Raw genomic sequence first — 25186 nt, 5'->3', positions numbered from 1 at the left:
TTTATCTGTAGAGAAAAAAAACATGTCCCAAATCTAGCCTAGGACCAAACCTTTTGGCATGCTGGAATTCACAAACTCTTCCAAGAAATTAGCTTTCTTGATAAAATGCTTAAGCATTTTTTTTTCAGATGGGATTAAGACTTGTTTAGAAACCAGTCATTGACTCACCCAGATGACTGCCAGTCAAATGTCCGGTTATCTTTAACAAATGTTCTTTGTGTATCTAGTCTAATAATGGATATCAAACAATTGTGTATAATTTCTTACTATTCTAGGTGAGTTTGTTCATTCATTCTTAAAATGAATGATGGTAATTAAATCACTTTGGTTCAAATTAGTTTCTATTAAGTATATTTATAAGGGTGATATATTCTTTTCAGTTGTTTTTTATAGAAGAGGGTCTTGCTCTGTTACTCTGGCTGGAGTGCAGTGGTGCTATCATAGCTCACTGCATATTCCACCTCAGTCTCCTGAGTAGGTGGGATTACAGGCTCCAGCCACCAAGCCTTGCTCCAAAAGAGTGATGTGTTCTAACCATGCTCTTTCCCTATTGGATATACCTGTGTACACCAAGAGGGAATCTTTAAATTGGTCTACTAGGGACCTAAGAGTTAATAGCTAATTTGACTGAAAATATTTTTTAGCATCCAAACCAGCGATCTTCAATCTGGGGTATGGGGTTTGGGAGTCTTATTTGGAGTGAGTGACAATCTGGTGGAATCTACTTCCAGATCAATTAGCCCTGCCTAAGAGGACCTCCTTCAAAATACATACTGCCCTGCTGGCTCTTTCCAGCCATATTCTTTTTCGCTTTTTCAAAGTCACCCTTTTACTAAAGTATAAAAGCAAGCAAATATCTTATTTCTCAGGAGTCTGCTTATGGTGCACTGCCTTGGGGTATAAAAATCTCCAGGGCCCCAAGCAGAAGGCCATATTTGAAATACCCATAGGATTACAGATACTGACAAAGTGAAAGACTTTCATGCCTGAGAAAAATCTTTTTTGGGAGTCAGAGGAAAATTTCTATTTCTTTGCTTCGATCAACACTGGAAGAAGACCTAATCAAACTGTCAAGAATAGAACACTGAAAAATAATTTTTGTGATCAATCACTAGATATCTTTTGGCATATAACTCAGGAGTTTAGAAGATAGAATGGAATTATACTGACTTCATTTCCATAGATTTATATGGCAAGATTTCTTAAGCACTTCCATTTAAAAAGAAACAATTGCTTTGATTATATGTGCTGTTCTGGTCAACTGCGTACTAGTGAAAAATCATAACAATTCAAAAGAAATGTTATTCAACATTTAGAGCCTTATTGGCATACAAGTACTTTTTTAAAAAACAAATATACTGAGTGAGTGAGTGTGTGTGTGTTTGTGTGTTACGAAAGTAAGACAAGGTAACGAAAAACTTTCAAATATAACAGTGTTACGTTGGGATTAAGTTTTCTAGACGAATAAAATGAGCTCCATGAGAAAAAACAATCTATGTAAAATTCCTGACTTTTATATGTTTCTTAAATGGATGATGAGAGATACCAAATTACTTTGGTATTTAATTTAACTTCCATTGGGTACATTTAAAAGAGTGATTTTTAAAACCCAGTAGTTACAGTATTAGAAACGTAACCATCTGCAACTGTTCAAAATGATGATGAAAAATTTCAGACATTAACTTAAAAAATGTATGACAACAAATCATTTTTCAAAATCCTTTTAGAGGACACTCAAAAACATTCAGAGATACTGTTATATACTACCTGTAAGCCAAGCGCCTGTGTTAACCACCTAAAATTTTGACTTCTAATACAAAGCCAAAGTCAGGATTATTTCATTAAAGTACAAAAGACATCTCAAGCATCCCCTACAAGTTGCTAAATCTGGAATTCTGAACACAGTAAATGTTCAACAAACACTAGCTCATAGACAAAGTACTTTAGCTATTCAACTGATACCTGTTAACAGCATGTATAATGTACCCTGTTACTTCCAACCCTCAAGGAGACATTCTTTAAGATTTTAGCCAAATACCAGTCAAAAGCACATTATTGAAATGAAGCCCTAGACTAGGTAATAATTATGTTAAGTTTTATTCCCTAATTATCTCCTGGATATCCGCTGCATGCCCACAGTATGCCATGTATGACATCTGGCCCAGGAATCCAAGGAAATGAACAAAATACATTGTTTATCACGAAGGAGCACCCAGGAGGCCAACCTGTTCTCTAGTCAAGGTACGATAACAGGAATAGCTCAGAAGTGGCACAGAAGAGTGAGGAGCTGTAAGGATGAGAGGCAGAGAGAAGGTGTCAGGAAGGGTCTTTCAGAAGAGGTATGCTTTAACTGAGCCTTGAAAGATGGTCATGTGCTTGTCAAGAGGATCCCAAATAAAGAAAAGGAACAAAGCTATGGAATGAAGCCATCTGGCTACCTAGAACCTTCCTCCCTGTACTGCAAATAGTTTAAGACAGCTGGTGTATGGGGGTGGGACTGCACACTGTGTCCATGGTGAATGCACTGGGGACAAAGAGATGACAGAGTGGCAAGAGATGAAGCTGAAGAGCCGCAGAAGCCAGACAAAGGAAGATTTTCTCACATGGCACACCATGGTGTTTGGATTGAATCCTGGGGCAAAGGGAGCCATTAAAGGTTATTAAATCAGGCCATGATGGGATGCCATAGCCCCTCTACAGCTATGCTCTAGCTATCACAGGTCTGTGATAGAAGGACCTGAAGGATATAGACTCTAGACCCATTGGTTACCAATCCTATAAGAGGAGAATAAAGCAAGAAGCCCAGAGTGAATTCCAAGTTTCTTGGGATACATAACTGGGTAAATAGTATTGCTGCTGGCAAAAAATACAGAATCTAATGGTGAACAGCAAATTCTGAGGAAAGTATCTTCAATCCACTAATTCCGGGCCCTCAATTGTTCTGTGAGTTAGGTGACCTGGATATTATTATCCCCATTTTATGCTTAATTGGTGTATTAGTCCATTCTCACACTGCTACTAAAGACATACCTGAGACTGGGTAATTTATAAAGAAAAGAGGTTTAACTGACTTAGAGTTCTGCTTGGCTGGGGAGGCCTCAGGAAACTTACAATCATGATGGAATGCATCTCTCAGATCTTGTGAGAACTGGCTGACTATCACAAGAACAGGATGGGGGAAACGGCCCTCATGATTCAGTTATCTCTATGTGGGGATTATACAAACTACAATTCAGGATGAGATTTTGGTGGGAACACAGCCAAACCATATCAACAAGGCAATACTATTTGTCTACTATCACATGCAGCAGTTTTGACACCAGGCTTAAGAGCAGTTAAACAAGGGAGACCAAGTTCTTGCTTTCACAGAAACTATATTCTGGTGGGGGTGAGGGGAAGAGAGCATAAATAAGCAAGCAAACAATAAACCAAGGTCTAAAAGTCTATGATGGGAACATGGGTAGGGGGTATGGGTACTTTCCCTAAGGTGGCTGGGGAAGGTATTTTTGAGGTCACATTTGAGCTGACTCTTGAGCAGAAAGTAGTTGTGAAATTCGTAAGGAAAGAGCATTCCAGGCAGAAAGAACAGCAACTGAGAAGGCCCTGAGGTAGGAAGGAGCTTGCTGTGCCACTGAGGGAGGAACTGCAAATACCCAGGCAAATTCAAAGCAGGAAGTCCAAGTTACAAGGAGATTCCAGGGAGAGAGTGGGCGAAAGACTCTGGCACCTCAGGGCACCACTGGCCAGCATAAACTCTTGAGATTGCCTGTGAACCTGACTACCATGCAGAACACTGTGCCTCTGGGAAACTGCATTATGATGGAAGGAAACCAAAATATTGGACCCTAAAATATACTTCTTTGACATATTTTGAGATGGCTGCTCAGAGGGCCTGCAAACAGAAGTAGGCCTGTAACGCTGTCTTTTATGGGGGAGATTTGTATTCACAGAATATCTGCATTGATGCAGCCAGGCTTTCTCTGAGGCTCCACCTTCTCTGCCTGGATCTAGGAGAGATTAACTGAGAGTCTGAGAGCTTCAAAGGTCTGAAAGAAACATTTACCATCTATTCTATCTGAGGGCTGCTATCAGAGAGGTTCATCTAAATAACAAGACCACCTTTGGTAGCTGGGCCTCTTCTCTCCTTCCCATAAGCTGTCTTGCCACCATAACCTGATTTACCACCATTACCTGTTTGAGCCATGCTCTCAGCCCCTGTTCTTTCTGTTACCTCAAGATGGTATAAAAACATTAACCATCTGGCCATTTCTTTAAGTTTTAAAAATATTTTATATGACTTCTGTGCATACATATGCACATAATAAAATTTATAAACCTTTTTTTTTCCTGTGAAGCTGTGTATTAACACTTTGTTTCATAGACTCAAATTATCAAACCTTCAGGGAAAAATTTAAACTTCCCCATATGATCCACAAATACTTCTGAAAGACAAGTCATTGCTTAGTTGAGGACTGCTCATTTTAGCATTGAAATAGGGCCAGGAATAAACTCAGTTTTGCTAAGAGAAATGAATTTAAATCTTTAGATGAACAGAATTTACCTTAAATTTATAGAGCAAGGAACAATCTGCAATGCAGTAGCTGACGGCTTCATCCCCAAAGCTTGTTCACGCCATACCACCATACGTGGAAGATACCACAATACGTGGAAGATGCATGGAGTAGAGTGTTTTCTGCCATCCTCCAAGGCTGTTACAGGGATTAGAGAGGCATTATTCCCCCCACAAACTCCCCTAATAGCTCTGCAGGACATGGCAAGGAGAAATGATACCTTCTAATGCACCAATAGCACTCCCTGCCATGCTGGCTCCTGTCCATGCAAATTTGAAAGGCACAAAGGGACTGGCTGTTGGGGCTGTCCACTGGCTTTGAGAAGGCCATCCCATGCACAGTCCAGCCACCCAACCCTCTGAAACACACATCATTCCCATCCTGTGGTCATTTTCCGCAATGGATTTATGGGCTACTGATTTTTTTGCCAACAGTCTTTCCCCATTCAGCCACATGGTGTCAAATTCCATTTCCTAAGGATGAGACAGATCAATCCTCTGACCTTCTATGAAAATATCTTACTTTGCAGCACCCTGTCTCAGATGAATCTGCTTGTTGTATTAAGGCAGCAACTGTATTTGAAGTTTGCTAATATAGCCCAAAGAAACTGTCTAAGAATGACATTATTCCTGACTGAGTCTCACTTTGAGAAGTTACATATCATTTTTAAAGATGGCTTCAAACATTTTGAAATGTCTCCTTTGGAATGGAAACCTGTGGCATATTCTGGTCCCTGCCTAAGGGTAGGCACATGTCATGTCTGAGCTCATTTCAAGATATACTCCTTCTCTTTCCGTTACTTCAGCTCACTAGCCAAATTTTGTTCCCAGTGTCATCATTCAGCTTCCAGGCAGAAGACATTTGCACATGCCTTCACAGTGAGTATATGTCTCTTTTATAACAACCTCCAGTGACAACTTTTCATCTGTTTGCAGTGAGTGAATGATTCACCTGTCCTCCTCAGTATGGTCCCAGATCTCCATGAGGGTGGGGACCATGTGCACTTTTGTTCACCATCACTGCATCCCCAAATATAGCACAGTGCCTGGCACAAACTAGATGCTTAATAGCTACTGAAAAAAAAATACTGTTACATATTTTAAATGGTAGTAATGTTTAGCTTCTGAGAGTGGATCAGCCAAGAAATAATTTAAGGCTGAAGAAGGTTAAGGCTTGACCATTCTGTATCATTAACCATTCTGTATTTTGATATTTTATATTATGTACTTTTTTCATTCAATCCTCATAGCCAGTTATTAGCATTTACACTGAGAATGAGAGAGACTATGGTTACATACTGAGGGAGGATTTGTGTCCAGATCTAGTTGATTTCACTGGCTATGGTTTTAAGCTAAGAATAAATGCTGACATTGAGTAATAATGTCTTGCTCCCTGACACTCAAAAACCCCATCTCCCTCCCATCTCAAGGCAGAACATAGCAGTCGGGTAACACCAAGTGCCCAGTGTTTACAATATTAATGGGATTTGGGGGCCAGTGATGTAGTAGCAGGGAAACTAGATGATTCAAGAAAAAGAAATAAGGAGGAATATAAACAGCATTACGCCAGATACTATATTAGATGCTTTCAGGTAGCATATTTATTTTAATTCTAAGAATACTGTGAGAAGACAGTATTAATCAAGAAAAAAAGAGGTTTAGGATAGCTATGGTGTTTGGATATCTCCAAAACTCCCCACTTTTTTCTAAGGATTTGAGCCTCCCTCTTTCTTTAATTTAGCTAGGAATTAGACTATCTGGAATAAGGATAGTATTTCCCAGTCTCTATTCCAGCTACCTGAGGTCATGGACAATGACATATAACAAGAACTATATGATGGCATCCAGGAATTTTCCTTCAGAGACTATGGGCTCTTGCCTTTCCCCTCCTTCTGTTTTCCTTCTTTCCTTCTTTCTGCTACCTGGATCTTGGGGGTGATGGCTGAAGCACCATTTTGGGATCATGAAGCTGAGGGTCTCATCTTATACATGACAGATGATCCAAAAGGTAGAATCAGCCTAGTTCTCAAAAGACAGTAGAACCACCATACTAGCCATACATTGCCACTCTGCAAGTTTTTTTTAATGTGAAAGAGAAACAAACATCATTTTGACCAAGCCATTGTTATTTGCAGTCTCTGTAACTGGCAACTAATTTTAACTAATCCACAACTCATCCGAAGTTATGGCAAAGAGTTCAGAATCAGGCCTGTCAGTCTGCAAAGTTTGTTCTCTTCTTGAAAAACTCTTGCTTATAATTTGCAAGAGATTTTGGGGGAAAAAAAACTGTTTCAAAATGCTGAAAAGGAATTTGACAGAAGAAAATAAGGAAGGTTTGAATATGCTCTTAAATCTGCTACCTGAGAAAGAATAAAAAATATCTGCTACTTGACAATAAAGAATGTGGTCTCTATCAGAGATGAGCAGAGGAAGACCTTAGTCACCTACATGGAGCTGGATACACAAAAGAAATAGAAGCTGTGCAGCTGGCAGCTTCTGTGAAAGATGCTGTGCTTCTTAGTTGAAGAATAGACATTGCAGAATGGAGACCTGGAAATGGCCACAGGATGACAGACACGAAGAAATAATTTAAAGGGACTGTGAAATTTTAAAAAGCAAGAGATGAAGTTTAAATAGAGACAGTCTAGAAAGAAAGAAGCAGAATTATATGACCCATATCAAAAACAGCAAAAAAAGGTCAAAAAGGTGAAAAGGAAAGGTCAAGGTTGAAACCCTGACAACTCATTTTTATTCATTTCCTTTACTCAGGTTCACAGCAGCTTTGAAAGAGTAAATGTAAATAGTGTTGCAATTGAGTAGAATCCTAAAGGAAAGGCAGTCATAGAACAGGGAGTTTATTGTTACCCTTTGTTTAATTTCTAAATGAACCACAGTGATACGAACTTAGGAGAGAGATCCCTGATTGGAGCTAGGCCTAATTTTATTTAAGATCAATCTTAATGATCAGAAAAATAGGTTATTATGTCTGCCAAAGGGATTATTTTAAACACCAGAGAAATTAATAATAAAGGCATGTAGGAAGTTTAGAAAATACAGATGGGGAATAAAATGAAAGTAAGCCACAGCAATAAAAGGCCGCAATATGAAAACAGACATGACACAAATTAGAAGGCATTTTACAAATGGTTAAGTAAATTCCACGCTATTATTGGGTCTCCTAAATTTCTCTTGAATGGTCAGAGGTCAACACTGTTTACTGATGTACACAGTGCTCTGGGAGTCAGACAGCAATGGGGAACTGCTCCATGCAAAAGGATGCAAATCATTCCACCAAGTGTGTAGTAACATGACAGAATCAGAATGCCTTCGTTTCTAATATCAGTGTATGGCAGAAGGGATGCTGAGAAGGAGAAATAAGAGTAAAATTAGATAATTCAACTTTAGAGACACCAAATGAAAATCAGGGACTGGATTAAATAGACTATGAATAGTAAAAAATCCAGAAAACATAAAAGAGATACTATTAGAAGAATATGAAAACTAAAACAAAAACCCTTGTTTATAAGAAAAACCTTGGCTAAAGCAAGGATGTCCTAAATTTTAAAATATTTTCCCTCTTCAACTTCAAAAAACAACAAAAAATGACAAATTTCAGGCCACTGCAGGAAAAAGATAGATTAGTCTAAAAAACTTGAAGGGCTTAGTATCCTTTAAGTTTATTAAGCCCCTTTTCATTTTAATTACCGTTGGTGAGAATTCTGAAAATTAAAATAGCAATGGGGAATGGTGATAGTGGTAGAGAAGAGGTTTAAAAAAGCAAATCTCAACTACTCAAATGAAATAATTGAAAATGTGGAAAGATTCATAATAGGCTGAACATGTTGGAACACCTTACCAATTAAAGAAAAAGAGAACATGTATCAAAGAACAGTAAACTTAATTCCAACATGCAGATTTAAAAATATTTTTGGGGATACTAGGTATAAGGAAAATGCCATGACCCAAGGGTGCACTCAATTGCCAACATCACCCTCATTCTCTACCAGAACGAAAAGACCTCTTTTTAGCTTACAGAAATATCAGACATGTTAGGGCTTATATTCTAAAATTACACAGACCCAATTACCTGGGGGGTTGGCTGTCATTTTATATTCTCTGAGTAGAGCTGCTGACAAGGAAAGCCAGGAGAAAAAGAAAATCACCCCAGCACCCACAAGTCAAAGAGCATTTGGGTTCACGCCTGTAATCCCAGCAATTTGGGAGGCAGAGATGGGTGGATCATTTGAGGTCAAAAGTTCCAAACCAGTCTGGCCAAGATGGTGAAACCCCGCCTCTACTAAAAATATAAAAATGAGTCACGCCTGGCGGCGGGCACCTGTAGTCCCAGCTACTTGGGAGGCTGAAGCAGGAGAATCACTTCAACCCAGGAGGCGGAGGTTGTAGTGAGCTAAGATCACGCCACTGCACTCCAGCCTGGGCAATACAGCGAGACTGTTTCAAACACACACACACACACACACACAAACAAAGAGCATTTGGGCTTCTCAGTAGTAACCCGTACACATAGAGGGTACTGGAATTGTTCAAAAAATTATACTGCAGTTTGACTTCTTTTCCATGCTCACTCCTATACTTAGGTTTAGGGGACAGAACCATCTGATAAAGACACGTTTTTACATTCTGGGGTGTTCTGTAAAGACCATTATATCATTTCCAAATAGGTTAAGTCTCTTAAAAAAGGATCATGCTATTTAATATCTTCTTAATATACTCTGAACTAACTGCCTATTTTAATTTGGCTACATATTTACAATTTAAAATGTTCATACTGATATTTTACCAGTGGGGTGTTTTGTTTGTTTTAAGCCTTTAGGCGAGGTGAATTTATTCAAGGAAGTTCACATGTCGGTTTTGTTCTTTTAGAGGGGAGTCTTTTTGACCACAAAGAAAAAAGTCTTCCATAAATGTCATCTGACTAAAGGCAATCTATGGACTTTAGGAAGTCAGTTGAGGACACAGATTAATGAGCCAACACTGAGCCTCCTCCCTTCTGACCTCTCAGCACCTGCTCAACTAAGCTCAGGGAAAACTCTCGAGTCTTCTTTTTAAATTGGGATCGCTTGCCCCTTCTCTCTCAAACAAATCAACTCCACCACCAAATTACAGGCAAACAACGAGTATCCAGGAGCATAAACTATTTCCCAACAAACAGCGCCAGGGCAGGGGGCAAAAGAGAGCGACCAAATGGGGGAACCCTCAGGGGAGTTGCGCTCACCTGGAGCGAGACGCCAGCGTGGGAAAGCGGAACCCCTTTCCCGCCCGGCCCGGAGGACTCACGCTCAGGTGCAGCGCGGAGACTGCCAGGGAGAGAGAGGAGACCGCCTCGGCGCGGCCGCCCACTCCTCTTGCCCCAAAAGACCCCAGCACACAGGAGAGGTCCTCTCCGCGTAGGGCTCCCTCTCTCCCGGAGGCAGGGAGCAGAGCGAAGCCGCCACTCGTCTCTCCAGCCGCGCAGCCGGCCCGCAGCTACCTCACAGGTGAGGCATGGACAGGTAACAGCACCTGCTCGGCCAGCCCTACCTGCTGCGCCCCCGTAACCCTCCACCACCTCTGTCGGCGCGACTCCCTCTCCTGGAACCCGGGTGTCACGCTCCGACCTACCTGCGCGACTCCAGCCCCGGGCGCCCGCGCTGCCTGCGGCTTGCTCCCGGGCCGCTCCGAGCGCGCAGGCGGCGGCCCCGCGCCCGCACTTCGCTTGCTGCCAGCGGCTGCGGGCTCAGCGGGAAGCCCCGGCGCTGCCCAGCTCGCCGCCTCCGACCGGCTCCATTGTGACGCGGCGCGTTCCGCCGGCCAATGGGCGCGCGGCGGCGCGAACCGCTGACTTAGTTCGCGGGTGGAGGAGGAGGGGACTGGGCGGAGGCAGGACGCGGAGGCGGCAACTGAGGCGGTGGCGGTAGCAGCGGCGGAGGAGGAGGAGGAAGAGGAGGAAGAGGCTGCAGCCGCTTTGGTAGCTGCTCCCGCTGTGAATTTTCCAGCTGCCTGGGCCGGAGCGTTTGTTCAACCCTGGGGCTGCGCGAGCCGGTGACTCACCTCTCGCTGCTGGAAACAAAGCGCAGCTGCCATCTCCCCGAGCGCACCATGTGGCCGCCGCGGCCCCCTCGCCCAGCCTTGGGTCCGCAGGAAGCAGCGCGCAGCCACACGCCCCGCGGAGGAGCTGAAAAGAGAGGGGGCTGCTTTCTAGAGGCGGGAGGGAGAGGGGCTTCGGGGTGTCCCCCAAGCGCGCTACCCTGGTGACTTCGGTAGTACACCGCGTGTGTCGGGCCCCAGCCTTCTCACGTGTGCGCCTCTGAGTAACTTGGCGTTTATATTACGCGTGTTGGGCCCTGAGGAAAAGCTCGGCACCGCTTCGACATGGAAGTCCCCTTACCTTTCTTTACCCTGCTTAGAAAGGTTGCAGGGCCCAGCCCCGGTGAGGGAGGGTTTACAGTTGTACCAACTAAGCGGCTTAAGTTAGATTCTGGGCCTCCAATACCATTGGCTTCTCTCAAATGTTCTTATTCTCAGGATAGGGAGGGGACTACATGGCAGAGAGGCTGTCCCTATACTTGTAACCTGCCTTTCACTGCGTAACAACTGCCGAGACATCTCAGCTACTGCCCCACCTGCTTCTCTCCTAGTGGCCCTGCATTTCAATAGTATTCCTTACAAAACAGAGTTAATCCAAACCCAGACATTCTAGGGACATAAATAGTTTTATTCTCAAGCATTTCCCCACTCTCACCCTCACCCCAGTTTTAACTCAGTCTCTGCCCTGGCCATTATCTCGAGCACAATGATTCAATTAGGCACGATTTATATCTTTTAGTTGCTATGGCGATTACATCTCCATTAAAAAAAGAAAGAAAAAACAACTTTGTACTGACATCTCCCAAAGGAATAGAATGAAGACGAACAGACTCAGCATTTGGAGCATCTGAGCAGTTTGTGTAAATGGGAGTATAGCAAATGAACTATCAAGTTATATGAGATGGAGTTGTGTTTCGCACTGTTCAGATTAGGACTACAATTTAAGTCACCCCGAAAAGGAAAAAGAAGTCTGTCTTTGTGTCACTGATCTGTTCTTTACTTGTTCACTCAGTCCATTCTGGGATTGCAGATATCTTCTTTCTGAGTCTTGAAGGAAAACCTGAAAGAACATTTGTTCACTTGGTCATTCTATATATTTTTATTGAGTTTATATGTGTGACACACTGGATGTCTACCAGTCAGTCTAATTTCAATTAGGGTTTGATCCTTACAGGAGTATCTGAAATTCTCTCAGGGACTTTCTAATTAATTCTGATAGAAGAAAATTCTAAAAGACTCTGTTACTACTTCCACAGTCAGATTCACCCAAGTCTAAAATAGTGATTAAAAATTCCATCATGGATTTTAAGCACTGTAAACCAAAAAATGACAGGCAGGTCTCAACTGTTTTAGAGGTTTATTTTGCAAAGGTTGAGAACATTCCCCAGTAAAAGCACAGATAAGGGAACATCTGTGGTTTGTGCCTTTAAAAAGAGCATTTTTGAGGACTTCAATATTTAAAGGGAAAAGAGCTAGCCGGAGGGGAAGGAGAAAAGAAAAAAAAAGGAAGTGGGAGAGTAGGCAATGAGGCAAGTGGTTACATTGTTGTGAGGCTTTGATTAGTGCCCAGTAAATTCACATTTTACATGTGAAAGCAGGGGGTAGTAGGGGGTGGTAGAGGAACAGTGATTATATCTCCCTTTCATGCTCAGTAAATCTACATTTTACATAAAATAAACATGAAAATAGGTGGGGGAGTCAATTATGAATTTGTCTTGGAGTGGGCAGAGAGATGATTTCTAGTCTGGTCCTTATACCATACCTGTGAAGATGAGTTGTTAACTTATTGTCAGAGTGAGATTCAACAGAACTCTCTTTTAGGGCTAATTTATAGGAGGGGTATGCATTCTGTGAAAGATTTGGGGATCCGCAAGGAATTTCACTGTGAACAGTTTGTGAGGGAGGCTATCTGGGGCCTTCTATTGTTGCAGCTACCTTGTAACAAAAGAAGGCATTTTTTTGAGTGACTCAGTTCTTAAGCTTAACTTTCCCTTTGGCATAGTGATTTTGGGATCCAGAGATTCTGTTTTGTTTTGTTTTCCCCCCCACAATACTTATTATGTGCCCAGCAGTGTGCTAGACATCATAGGTGATACCAAAGAAGTATAAAACTCGGTCCCTGATCCCAGTAGCCTACAACTTAGATGAACACAAAAAACCATCAAGGGTATCGTCTGTCTGCTCAAAGGACATGAAGATTGAACAACATGGGTGAAATTAGTCAGGAAATCTATTATGAAGAGAAGGAAACTTAAACTTTTGAAACAGGAGCAGGATTTATAAGGAATATATCTTTTACCTTTGCCTTATCTGTCCCAAACTGTATCTTAAAATAACCAACCCACCCCCCTGGCTCTTTTTGGCAAGCTGAGAATCTGGTGAAGAAGCCAGTATGAAAATATTCTGTTTCTACGATAATTCAAGAATACCTCAGGGTAGGGTCTTTATACTCAGGTGATAAAGGGGATGAGAATGAACAGCAAGTGTGGCCAGTTCTTCTATGCAGTGACACGAGCAAAGTCACAAATAATAGAAAATGAAACAGTCACTACAATTTGGTCATCTGGTGGTTGAATTCCATGGCCCACATGAAATAAACACCTAACTCTTGGGTTTGGCAGGTGTCTTCTGGGCTGATTCCCTGAAAAACAACCAAAATTTAAAGAAGATCCCTCATTGACATTGACATTTAGCTATATGCTCCGTGTGGCCACCTTGGTAAGAGTTTGCTTTTCTCTGAGTCTTGAGAAAATTTTTAGGATTAATGGAAGACAGTATTATCCAGCACTAAAGTTCTTTTCCAATTTAGTATTTGAAAAATACTTTATGATAATGAAAATCCTCTATTTAAAGACACTGATTTATTAAACATTGAATTTATGTCTATTAATTAAACATTGAATGCCTACAACACATTTTAAAAAGCACTGAGTACCTGACAGAGGTGAGGGAGAATGCCAAGATAAATATAGTAATTTCTCTTCTTAAAGATACTGTACTCTGATGGAGAAGGCATACCCAGAGAGAACACAGCCTCCTACAGTGGAGTTGAGGTTGGTGCAGGACCAAGGGAGAATCATACTAAGCAGAGGTATGAGGAAGTTCACCTTCAGGGTTCTAAATTAAAATGTTTCTTTAGTGGTATACCCTTTCTTTTTTTTAACTTTTTTTTTGAAACAGAGTCTTGTTCTGTCATCCAGGCTAGTGTGTACTGGTGCAATCATGGCTCACTGTAGCCTCAACTTCCCGAGCTCCAGTGATGCTCTCACTTCAACCTCCCAAGTAGCTGGGATCACAGACACTTGCCACCACACTTGGTTAATTTTTGCATTTTTGGTAGAGGCAGGGTTTCACCATGTTAGCCAGGATGGTCTCGAACTCCTAAGCCCAAGCAATCCACCTGCCTCGGCCTCCCAAAGTGCTAGGATTATAGGTGTGAGCCACCATGCCCGGCCATGGTATGTTTAAATTTTGCCTCAGCATCATGGTTCAAGTTTGTTCTAATGAAGTGTCAGATCAGAAAATAAAGAAGCAAAGTCTATGAATCAAGGCCACCCATAATTTTGCATTCTCAGGAAGTTGGCCAGAATACCCCTATTTCAGCTGTATATGATTGAGCATGTTACTGTTGATGAGGAATTTTTAGTTATTTGTTTTTGGTTAAACAGTTCGTCATGTTTTTCTGACATGTTGTGGAGACTTGAAATGAGTTTACTTTGGGCCTGGGACAAATTCTGACAATAACCTTGGAGAATGAGCTCAATGGTGAGACTTCGAAGACAGGGTGAGTTGGATATTACTGATGTGTTCAGATTAAGGTAGCTTGATCTAGAAATTCAAACTGCAATTGTTCAAGACTAGCTGAACAAGAACACAGACTGCAAGAACACAGAGTAACCAGTTGTGACCATTTCACATTGGGACTGTGATTGGGGATCAATTAACACAAAATTGATCACTGCCCACTGTGCTGACTGCTCACTCTGCCTGAACTGTACTATGCCCTTCCTTATGAAGTGCTGTGAAGGTGACCTTCCAGACCTTCTCCTAGGAAAAACACCAATTCCTACAGCGGGTGCCTGACATCCTCAGTTGATCTGTCTTCTGGGAAGTTGTCCAAAAATTTCTTTGAAAATTTCCCATGCTTCCCATTTAAAGAAAGGATATATGCTGTCATCTGGGTCACATATGGGAATCCACTATAGAGCAGCCAGGCAGTTACTGACTCTTGTCCTTTTCCTATCTGTAAAAAGGAAATGACTTCCAAGAAAATATTTGTCATAAACCCAGGCTGAAAGTCCACAATTAAAGCAGAACTGGTGCTCCTCTGCTGCTGCGAGGTGGTCTAAAAAAAGCCCTGATGAGTTCTGCTAGTGACTGAGATATTTGCTGGGATCCCTGGGAGGATTCAATCTGTGTTCCCTGATCTCTGTTGAAATCTGGGCAAGAGGTTTCCTGGTGCTGTGAAAGCAGCTGACTTCTGAAGTTCCTCATACTGAATTCTTCCATTTCTTGGGTTTGGAGTAACTCAGATCTAACACCAGCTAGATCTTGATTTCTCCCTTTTTTTTCTCAGCAGCTGTAGAGTTTTCCTTTTCTGTTCTCAGCCTAATAAAAAGCCATCTGTTAATTATAATACATATAGAATACTGGATTTCATTCTCAAACTGATTCTCTAAGAATAGGAGCTAATAGATCTCTGTGGCTTACTAAGAATTTGGAAAAACTCAGAATAAGTTATAAAAGAACATGATGCAGAATTTTTAGAGCTGGAAAGGAAAAGACGTATGCCAGAAAGAGCACTGGACATGGGGTCTTCTCTTGGGTTCAACTGGTGGCTCTTTTGGCCAGAGACCTGGGACAAGCCATTAACAGTCTAGATAGGAGTTTCTTTTTTTCAATGTGTTTTTTAGATCTATCCTGGACTATATAAGAAGATGGGTTTAGTCCATTTTTCAGAATTCTCAGAATTCATTTTGTTTCATTTATTTATTTACCATTCCAGAAATATTTATTCTATGCCTACAATGTGCAAAGCACTGAAGGAATTTTGGGAGATACCTGAGTCCACATGATTTACATGGCCATTGCTCTACTGTACAGTCCTACAGATTTCTAAGAAGGATGTGAGGGTTGACTGTGATGAACTGATAGGCTGTGACTAACAAAACTTTCAGTCTGTTTCACAAGACCAGCCTCATTGGCCTTGTCCCTGAATCTTACATACCTAAATGCGAACACACCTTCCAATTTTCTGCTTATTCTTCTACTAACTTATCTCTGCATCCTTCTTTATATCTGATTCTTCGTCTCCATCAGATTTCTGTTTCTGGAGCATATAAAGGCAATAGGACACTCTCTCATAAGAAGCTTGAAGTTAAAACTTAAAATGTACAGGTAAATATGTAAGCAGATATGTGAGCAAATACGGAGGTCCAGTAGAATCCCCTAATACAAGCTATGTACAAGATACATAGATTTATATCTGTAACTCAAATGTGCTTTTTGATAGCTAAATGCAGCCTGGTTACCTTATGACAAAGGGTATTAAAATAATGTGTTTTGTTTACCTCATTACAAAATTGAGGGACAAAGGTAATTAATTAGGTATTATATTGATGAAGGATAGAGTGGGTTAAAGTGGGAAAAACATTTTTAGAAATAATGGCATGCTGAGTGAATTAAAGAACTTAGGGCTTCAGAGGAAACCTGCTGTTTTAGTAAGCAAAACAGATTTTGGTGGCTGACAAAGACCTCAGTGTAGGTGGGGAATTATAGGTAGCGTGATTACAAGGAAAGAAGTGGGGACTCATATTGAAGGATGAAAATAGATGTATAGGTGATGGAAATTTTGCAGTTTCGTATTCATCTTTGAGTGAACTCAATTTCCGAAATTTCTAGAATTAGTTTATTAATTCAAAAAGCAGATATCATATTTTACTATTCAGGGTCCCCAAGGACAAAAAGGGTATGTGCATGCTGACAAAATACAATAACAATTTTTACTTATAAACTGGTTTGTAGTTCATACAAATCACTAAAATAATGTATTATAGCCATTTCTAAGCAATGTGCTCTTGCCCCTATGGCCCATATACTTAAGAGTGACTAATAATCTATTAGCAGTCCCTTGCCTTGCTGCGTTCACTCCGTTAAACTTCCTGCAGCTCAGGCACCATTCAGAGGTCCATGAGGTTGAAAGATGACACTTGCTTGACTGCAGATCTCTTACCTCCTCTGGAGGAATGCTGCCACACTGTGTGTGGGAGGAAGGAAAAGGCCAAATTAATCACGGGGACTGGTCTATCTCTAGTAACTGGGTCTGTGTTTTAGTGGGCACAGAATAAATATTCATTGATGAGTGAATGTATAAATGAAATGAGGTCTGAGACTGCTGAAACACAGATTTTCTCGATCTTGGATAGGATAGAGAAAGGTCATCGCAGGATTTAAGCCCAACTCCATCTACTTTAGGTTTTACAGCTTAACCTGTTCTTACTTGATTGAAAACACATATAGAAGACCAGGGTTTGGAAGTAAGAGGGAGTACATGGGGGTGATTAGGGATGACAAAGGAATGATATACAAGTGGCAATATTTACCAAAGTTAGTTTATTACAAATATATTTGTCATGACTTTGGATGTCTTCATTTCCTCCTCCTGGTAGCATCCGCATCCACATTGGCAATCACACCACTCTTTTCAACTTGTGTGTTTTGTGACTTTTAAGTATAATATCATGATACTTCCTTGGTAATTCCTGACCAATTGGGTTTGGAGATGCTGGAAACAACCATGATTATTAGTATCAAATAGCTGGCCAGTGTATGAACATGTATCAGAAATTCATGTCTACCTTTAGAAATAGCTACCTAAACATAGCATGGATTTTGAAGCAAAACTACTGGGTTCAAATCTTGGTTTTGTCCTTATGAACTTTTTGGTCTTTGTCAAGTTACTCAATTTCTCTGTGCCTTAGTTTGCTGCTCGAGGAATAGATTGTGGTGAGGATTGAATATATAATGCAGTTAAGGCAGTTCTGGGAACATCATAAGTCCCATATTAGTATTATAACTTACCTGTGATAACAATCTCGGGTAAGTCACTTACCTGCTTTGTGTTTAGAATTTTCATCTTTAAAATGGGAGACTTTGATTAGTTTGCCTCAAAGGCCCTTGTTTTAGTCCATTTGTTTTTTGATAAGGGAACACTGGAGGCTGGGTAACTTAGAAGACAAAGAAGTTTCTTTTTTTGGGGGGGGTAAATCCAATCAGGTTTAATTATCTAAAATAAACATAAGGAAATTAGCTCAATTAGAGTACACAATAAAGGAATCACAACACTGTTGAATGATGGGTAAAGGTATAGGCTTATAGAACTCTCAGATTGGAACTACCAGTGGAACATAGTTGCATATGTTGTTTGAGCAGGGATCACAGCAGATTTCATAAATTTCAGAGTTACACAGTGTACAGTATGACTGCAAAGGATGGAGCACTGTGCATCCAGTATACTCAGCTCTAAACACCTTATCTGTCATTCCCAGCCTACCCAGCTATCCCAGCATGGGATAAACATATTTCTAACGTAATTTCAGTGGACCTATGACAAGAATCTATTATCCAGATGTTTATGGGAATCTGGAATTTAGCAGGCCTTTAGAACTGCCAGTGGGCCCATTGTGTTTAAGATTTATAGCAATTTCTTATGTACCTTTTCCTTTGTTACTCAGGTTTTGTTACGTTACAATATCATTTATATTTCTGTTAAGATGTATAGGATCAAATAGATAATAAATTTTAATACGTTTTACTTCCCCAATGCCTAATTCATTGTACTGCACTTAAAATATTAATTTATTAGACATTGGTTGTACACTTACCGAGTTTCAGGCACTATAATAAATACTAGAAATACAAATAGACTAAACTTTGGTTTGTGGCTTAGAAGAATTTAGCATTTTAGCCAGCCTGTTGAAGCCATGAAGTTGTACTTCTTAATTCTTCCTTCTGGAGAGAACCTGCTTTTTCTTTTTCTTTTTCTTTTTTTTAATTGCATTTTAGGTTTTGGGGTACATGTGCAGAACATGCAAGATAGTTGCATAGGTACACACATGGCAGTGTGTTTTGCTGCCTTCCTCCCCTTCACCCACATTTGGCATTTCTCCCCAGGCTATCCCTCCCCAGCTCCGCCCCCCACCCGCTGTCCCTCCCCTATTCCCCCCAATAGACCCCAATGTGTAGTACTCTCTTCCCTGTGTCCATGTGTTCTCATTTTTTCTCTGCCGCCTATGAGTGAGAATATGTGGTATTTTATTTTCTGTTCTTGTGTCAGTTTGCTGAGAATGATGTTCTCCAGATTCATCCATGTCCCTACAAAGGACACGAACTCATCATTTTTGATTGCTGCATAATATTCCATGGTGTATATGTGCCACATTTTCCCAGTCCAGTCTATCATCGATGGGCATTTTGGTTGGTTCCAGGTCTTTGCTATTGTAAACAGTGCTGCAATGAACATTCGTGTGCAAGTGTCCTTATAGCAGAACGATTTATAGTCCTTTGGATATATACCCAGTAATGGGATTGCTGGGTCAAATGGAATCTCTATTTCTAAGGCCTTGAGGAATCGCCACACTGTCTTCTACAATGGTTGAACTAATTTACATTCCCACCAGCAGTGTAAAAGTGTTCCTATTTTTCCACATCCTCTCCAGCATCTGTTGTCTCCAGATTTTTTAATGATCGCCATTCTAACTGGCATGAAATGGTATCTCAATGTAGTTTTGATTTGCATTTCTCTAATGACCAGTGATGATGAGCATTTTTTCATATGATTGTTGGCCTCATGTATGTCTTCTTTTGTAAAGTGTTTGTTCATATTCTTTGCCCATTTTTGAATGGGCTTGTTTGTCTTTTTCCTGTAAATCTGTTTGAGTTCTTTGTAAATTCTGGATATCAGCCCTTTGTCAGATGGGTAAACTGCAAAAATTTTGTCCCATTCTGTTGGTTGCCGTTTCACTCTAGTGACTGTTTCTTTTGCCGTGCAGAAGCTGTGGAGTTTGATTAGGTCCCATTTGTCTATTCTGGCATTTGTTGCCAATGCTTTTGATGTTTTGGTCATGAATTCCTTGCCTACGCCTATGTCCTGAATGGTTTTGCCTTTAATCCATCTGGAGTTAATTTTAGTGTAAGGTGTCAGGAAGGGGTTCAGTTTCTGCTTTCTGCACATGGCTAGCCAGTTTTCCCAACACCATTTATTAAACAGGGAATCCTTTCCCATTGCTTGTTTTTGTCAGGTTTATCCAAGATTGTATGGTTGTATATATGTTGTATTGCCTCCGATGCCTCTGTTCTGTTTCATTGGTCTATATCTCTGTTTTGGTACCAGTACCATGCTGTTTTGATTACGTAGCCTTGTAGTATAGTTTGAAGTCCAGTAGTGTGATGCCTCCCGCTGTGTTCTTTTTGCTTAGAATTGATTTGGCTATTCTGGCTCTCTTTTGGTTCCATATGAAGTTCATGGTGGTTTTCTTTCAGTTCTGTGAAGAAATTCAGTGGTAGCTTGATGGGGATAGCGTTGATTCTGTAAATTACTTTGGGCAGTATAGCCATTTTCACGATATCGATTCTTCCTAACCATGAACATGGAATGTTTCTCCATCTGTTTATGTCCTCTCTTATTTCATTGAGCAGTGGTTTGTAGCTTTCCTTGAAGAGGTCCCTTATGTTCCTTGTAAGTTGTATTCCTAGGTATTTTATTCTCTTGGTAGCAATTGTGAATGGCAGTTCGTTATTGATTTGGCTTTCTTTAAGTCTGTTATTGGTGTAGAAGAATGCTTGTGATTTTTGCACATTGATTTTGAATCCTGAGACTTTGCTGAAGTTGCCTATCAGTTTCAGTAGTTTTTGGGCTGAGGTGATGGGGTCTTCTAGGTATACTACCATGTTGTCTGAAAATAGGGACAATTTGGCTTCCACCTTTCCTATTTGAATACCCTTTATTTCTTTTTCTTGCCTGATTGCTCTGGCTAGAACTTCCAGTACTATATTGAATAGGAGTGGTGAGAGAGGGCATCCTTGTCTAGTCCCGGATTTCAAAGGGAATGCTTCCAATTTTTGCCCATTAAGTATGATATTGGCTGTTGGTTTGTCATAAATAGCTTTTATTACTTTGAGATATGTTCCATTGATACCGAGTTTATTGAGGGTTTTTAGCATAAAAGGCTGTTGAATTTTGTCAAAGGCCTTCTCTGCATCGATTGAGATAATCATGTGGTTTTTGTTTTTGGTTCTGTTTATGTGGGGAATTATGTTTCTAGACTTGCGTATGTTGAACCAGTCTGCATCCGCGGGATGAATCCTATTTGATCATGATGGATAAGTTTTTTTGATGTGCTGTTGCAATCGGTTTCCCAGTATTTTATTGAAGATTTTTGCATCTATGTTCATCATGGATATTGGCCTGAAGTTTTCTTTTCTTGTTGAGTCTCTGCCAGGTTTTGGTATCAGGATGATGTTGGTCTCATAAAATGATTTGGGAAGGATTCCCTCTTTTTGGATTATTTGGAATAGTTTCAGAAGCTATGGTAACAGTTCCTCTTTGTGTGTCTGGTAGAATTCGGCTGTGAACCCATCTGGACCTGGGCTTTTTTTGTGTGGTAGGCTCTTAATTGCTGCCTTGACTTCAGACCTTGTTATTGGTCTATTCATAGTTTTGGCTTCCTCCTGGTTTAGGCTTGGCAGGACACAGGAGTCCAGGAATTTATCCATTTCTTCCAGGTTTACTAGTTTATGTGCATAGAGTTGTTTGTAGTATTCTCTGATGATGGTTTGAATTTCTGTGGAATCTGTGATGATTTTCCCTTTATCGTTTTTTATTGCATCTATTTGGTTGTTCTCTCTTTTCTTTTTTATCAGCCTGGCTAGTGGTCTATCCTTTTGTTGATCTTTTCAGAAAACCAGCTCTTGGATTTATTGATTTTTTGAGGGGTTTTTCGTGTCTCAATCTCCTTCAGTTCAGCTCTGATCTTAGTTATTTCTTATCTTCTGCTAGGTTTTGAGTTTTTTTTTGATCTTGCTCCTCTAGCTCTTTCAATTTTGACGATAGGGTGTCAATTTTGGATCTCTCCACTCTTCTCATGTGGGTGCTTATTACTATATATTTTCCTCTAGAGACTGCTTTAAATGTGTCCCAGAGATTCTGGTACGTTGTATCTTCATTCTCGTTGGTTTCGAAGAACTTCTTTATTTCTGCCTTCATTTCCTTCTTTATCCAATCAATATTCAAGAGCCAGTTGTTCAGTTTCCATGAAGCTATGCGGTTCTGAGTTCGTTTCTGAATTCTGAGTTCTAACTTGATTGCACTATGGTCTGAGAGACTGTTTGTTATGATTTTCATTCTTTTGCATTTGCTGAGGAGTGCTTTACTTTCAATTATGTGGTCAATTTTAGAGTAGGTGTGATGTGGTGCTGAGAAGAATGTATATTCTGTAAATTTGGGGTGGAGAGTTCTGTAAATGTCTATCAGGTTTGCTTGTTCCAGGTCTGAGTTCAAGCCCTGGATTTCCTTGTTAATTTTCTGTGTGGTTGATCTGTCTACTATTGACAGTGGAGTGTTAAAGTCTCCCACTATTATTGTGTGGGAGTCTAAGTCTCTTTGTAAGTCGTTAAGAACTTGCCTTATGTATCTGGGTGCTCCTGTATTGGGTCCATATATGTTTAGGATCGTTATCTCTTCTTGTTGTATCGATCCTTTTACCATTATGTAATTACCTTCTTTGTCTCTTTTGATCTTTGTTGCTTTAAAGTCTATTTTATCAGAGACGAGAATTGCAACTCCTGCTTTTTTTTGCTCTCCATTTGCTTGGTAAATCTTCCCCCATCCCTTTATTTTGAGCCTTTGTGTATCCTTGCATGTGAGATGGGTTTCCTGGATACAGCACACTGATGGGTTTTGGTTTTTTATCCAATTTGCCAGTCTGTGTCTTTTGATTGGTGCATTTAGCCCATTTACATTTAGGGTTAATATTGTTATGTGTGAATTTGATACTGTCATTTTGATGCTAGCTGGCTTTTTTGCCCGTTAGTTGATGCAAATTCTTCATTTTGTTGATGCTCTTTAGCATTTGGTATGTTTTTAGAATGGCTGGTACTGGTTGTTCCTTTCTATGTATAGTGCCTCTTTCAGGAGCTCTTGCAAAGCAGGCCTGGTGGTGACAAAATCTCTGAGTACTTGCTTGGTTGCACGGATTTTATTTTTCCTTCACTTTTGAAGCTCAGTTTGGCTGGTTATGAAATTCTGGGTTGTAAGTTCTTTTCTTTAAGGATGTTGAATATTGGCCCCCACTCTCTTCTGGCTTGTAGAGTTTCTGCCGAGAGATCTGCTGTGAGTCTGATGGGCTTCCCTTTGTGGGTGTCCCGACCTTTCTCTCTGGCTGCCCTTAGCATTTTCTACTTCATTTCAACCCTGGTGAACCTGATGATTATGTGCCTTGGGGTTGCTCTTCTTGTGGAATATCTTTGTGATGTTCTCTGTATTTCCTGGACTTGAATATTGGCCTGCCTTGCTAGGTTGGGGAAATTATCCTGGATAATATCCTGAAGAGTATTTTCCAGCTTGGATTCATTTTCTTCGTCACATTCTGGCACACCTATCAAACGTAGGTTAGGTCTCTTCACATAGTTTCACATTTCTTGGAGACTTTGTTCATTCTTTTTTGTGCTTTTTTTCTCTAATCTTGGTTTCTCGTTTTACTTCATTGAGTTGATCTTCGACTTCTGATATTCTTTCTTCTGCTTGGTCAATTTGGCTGTTGAAACTTGTGCATGCTTTGTGAAGTTCTCGTGTTTTGTTTTTCAGCTCCTTCAATTCACTCATATTCCTCTATAAGTTGTCAATTCTTGTTATCATTTCCTCAAATCTTTTTTCAAGGTTCTTAGTTTCTTTGCATTGATTTACAACATGTTCTTTTAGCTCACAGAAGTTTCTCATTATCCACCTTCTGAAGTCTGATTCCGTCATTTCGTCACACTCATTCTCTGTACAGCTTTGTTTTCTTGCTGGTGAGTAGTTTTGGTTTTTTGTAGGAGGTGAGGTGTTTTGGTTTCGGGTGTTTTCCTCCTTTTTGGGCTGGTTTCTTCCCATCTTTCTGGATTTATCCACCTGTCATCTGAGTAGTTGCTGACTCTTCTATTGGGTCTCTGAGTGGATACCCAGATTGTTGATGATGAAGTATTTCTGTTACTTAGTTTTTCTTCTAATAGTGTAGCCCCTCTGCTATATGACTGCTAAGGTCCACTCCAGGCCCTGCTTGTCTTGGTTACACCTGTAGCATCTGTGGAACAGTGAGGGATGCTACCAGTTTCTTCTTCTGCTATCACAGAATGATGCCCGCCAAATGTCAGTCTGATCAGGCCTTTTTGAGGTGACTCTTTGGATATACAGGGGTCAGGGAGCTTCTTGAGGAGACGGACTGTACTTTATAGGAGCTCAAGTGCTGAACTGTCTGCTCTGTTGTTCATTCAGGGCTGTTAGGCAGGTGCGTTTAGGTCTGCTGTAGCAGAACTTATAAAACCCCTTTTTTTTCCTCAGATGCTCTGTCTTGGGGAGTTTGGGCTTTCTTTATGAGTATCCATTGCGCTGTCCTGCCCAGCTAGGAGGCAGTCTAGTCACTATTTGCCTGCAGAGGCTCTGCCCTGCTACCGTGGGGTCCGCCCTGCTGCCATGGGCTCTGCCCTGTTGCCGTGGGCTCTGCCCTGTTGGCGGAGTCTCTTTGTTATGACAGGTTGCCTCGGCAACGGCAGGCTGTGTCAGCAATGGGAGTGAACCTCAGTAGGGCGGAACGCCTAGGTAGTGGCGGACACCCCTCCGACACCGAGGTGCACCGTCCTGGATTCAGCTGTGCCCGCAGTGAAACTCTCAACCCCAAGCGTTTTGAATTGCTGTTTTGTTTGTCCCTGTAGGGGTGGGATCCACCGAGCCTGATCACCTGGCTCCCTGCCTCAGAGCCCTTTTTCTCGATTTTTTTTAAAGTTGAATGGTCGACTCTCTCCCAGGTGTTTCAGTCGCCTGCTGATAGGGCACCGGGATCTGTATGATTTCCCGTGCAGCGACCCACTGCGCCAGCTCAAATGTTGCTTCCCGGGAATCTCCTGGTCTGGCTCACTGTCCGAGTCCCATTTAATCAGATGGATATGCTAATCTGCCTTCCGAAATCTCAGATTGCCAGTTTAACAGGGCACCCAGACCAGTGCGTTTTGTGCGGGGTGCCGTTGTGCTGCGGTGCCAGCTGAAATGGTTGCGCTGGCATCCCATGTCTCTCCTACACCTGGGAATTTCCCCGTTCTGTGGGCAACAAAGATTCGTCTGGAAATGTGGCTAGGACTCACCCTCTGCACCTTCACTGGGAGCTGCAATCCTGAGTTGTTCCTACCATGCCATCTTGGAAATCTCTCTCAAGAACCTGCTTCTTTATGCAGTTCTGACTTCTATCATATTTTTGGCTCAACTGAGGACAGTCAAGCTCT

The 25186-nt window shown here is 41.1% G+C and overlaps 2 protein-coding genes across 9 annotated transcripts in view; both read right to left on the bottom strand.

Annotated features, from left to right (window-relative positions):
- Positions 1-10322, bottom strand: part of LOC128928213 (uncharacterized) — a 63885-nt gene extending 53563 nt beyond the window's left edge. The window contains exon 1 of the mRNA XM_078332390.1: positions 10193-10322. The gene's annotated coding sequence lies outside the window, so the exon portion shown is untranslated. The remainder of the gene's footprint in view (positions 1-10192) is intronic.
- The window catches only part of LRRC8B (leucine rich repeat containing 8 VRAC subunit B), a 77434-nt gene extending 66561 nt beyond the window's left edge, over positions 1-10873 (bottom strand). For 6 of the 8 annotated variants that reach the window (XM_078332385.1, XM_078332384.1, XM_078332386.1 and 3 more), the window contains exon 1: positions 10193-10322. The gene's annotated coding sequence lies outside the window, so the exon portion shown is untranslated. Of the gene's footprint in view, positions 1-10192; positions 10323-10621 lie in introns of those variants that run through there. The other 2 variants (XM_078332388.1, XM_078332387.1) reach the window with 1 other exon arrangement.
- Positions 10874-25186: the final 14313 nt, after the last annotated feature.

The sequence above is a fragment of the Callithrix jacchus genome, chromosome 7 (assembly GCF_049354715.1).
Source record: "Callithrix jacchus isolate 240 chromosome 7, calJac240_pri, whole genome shotgun sequence".
Lineage (NCBI taxonomy): Eukaryota > Metazoa > Chordata > Mammalia > Primates > Cebidae > Callithrix > Callithrix jacchus.
The sequence above is the reverse complement of the archived record's forward strand: the minus strand, read 5'-3'. Positions and strand labels throughout refer to the sequence as shown.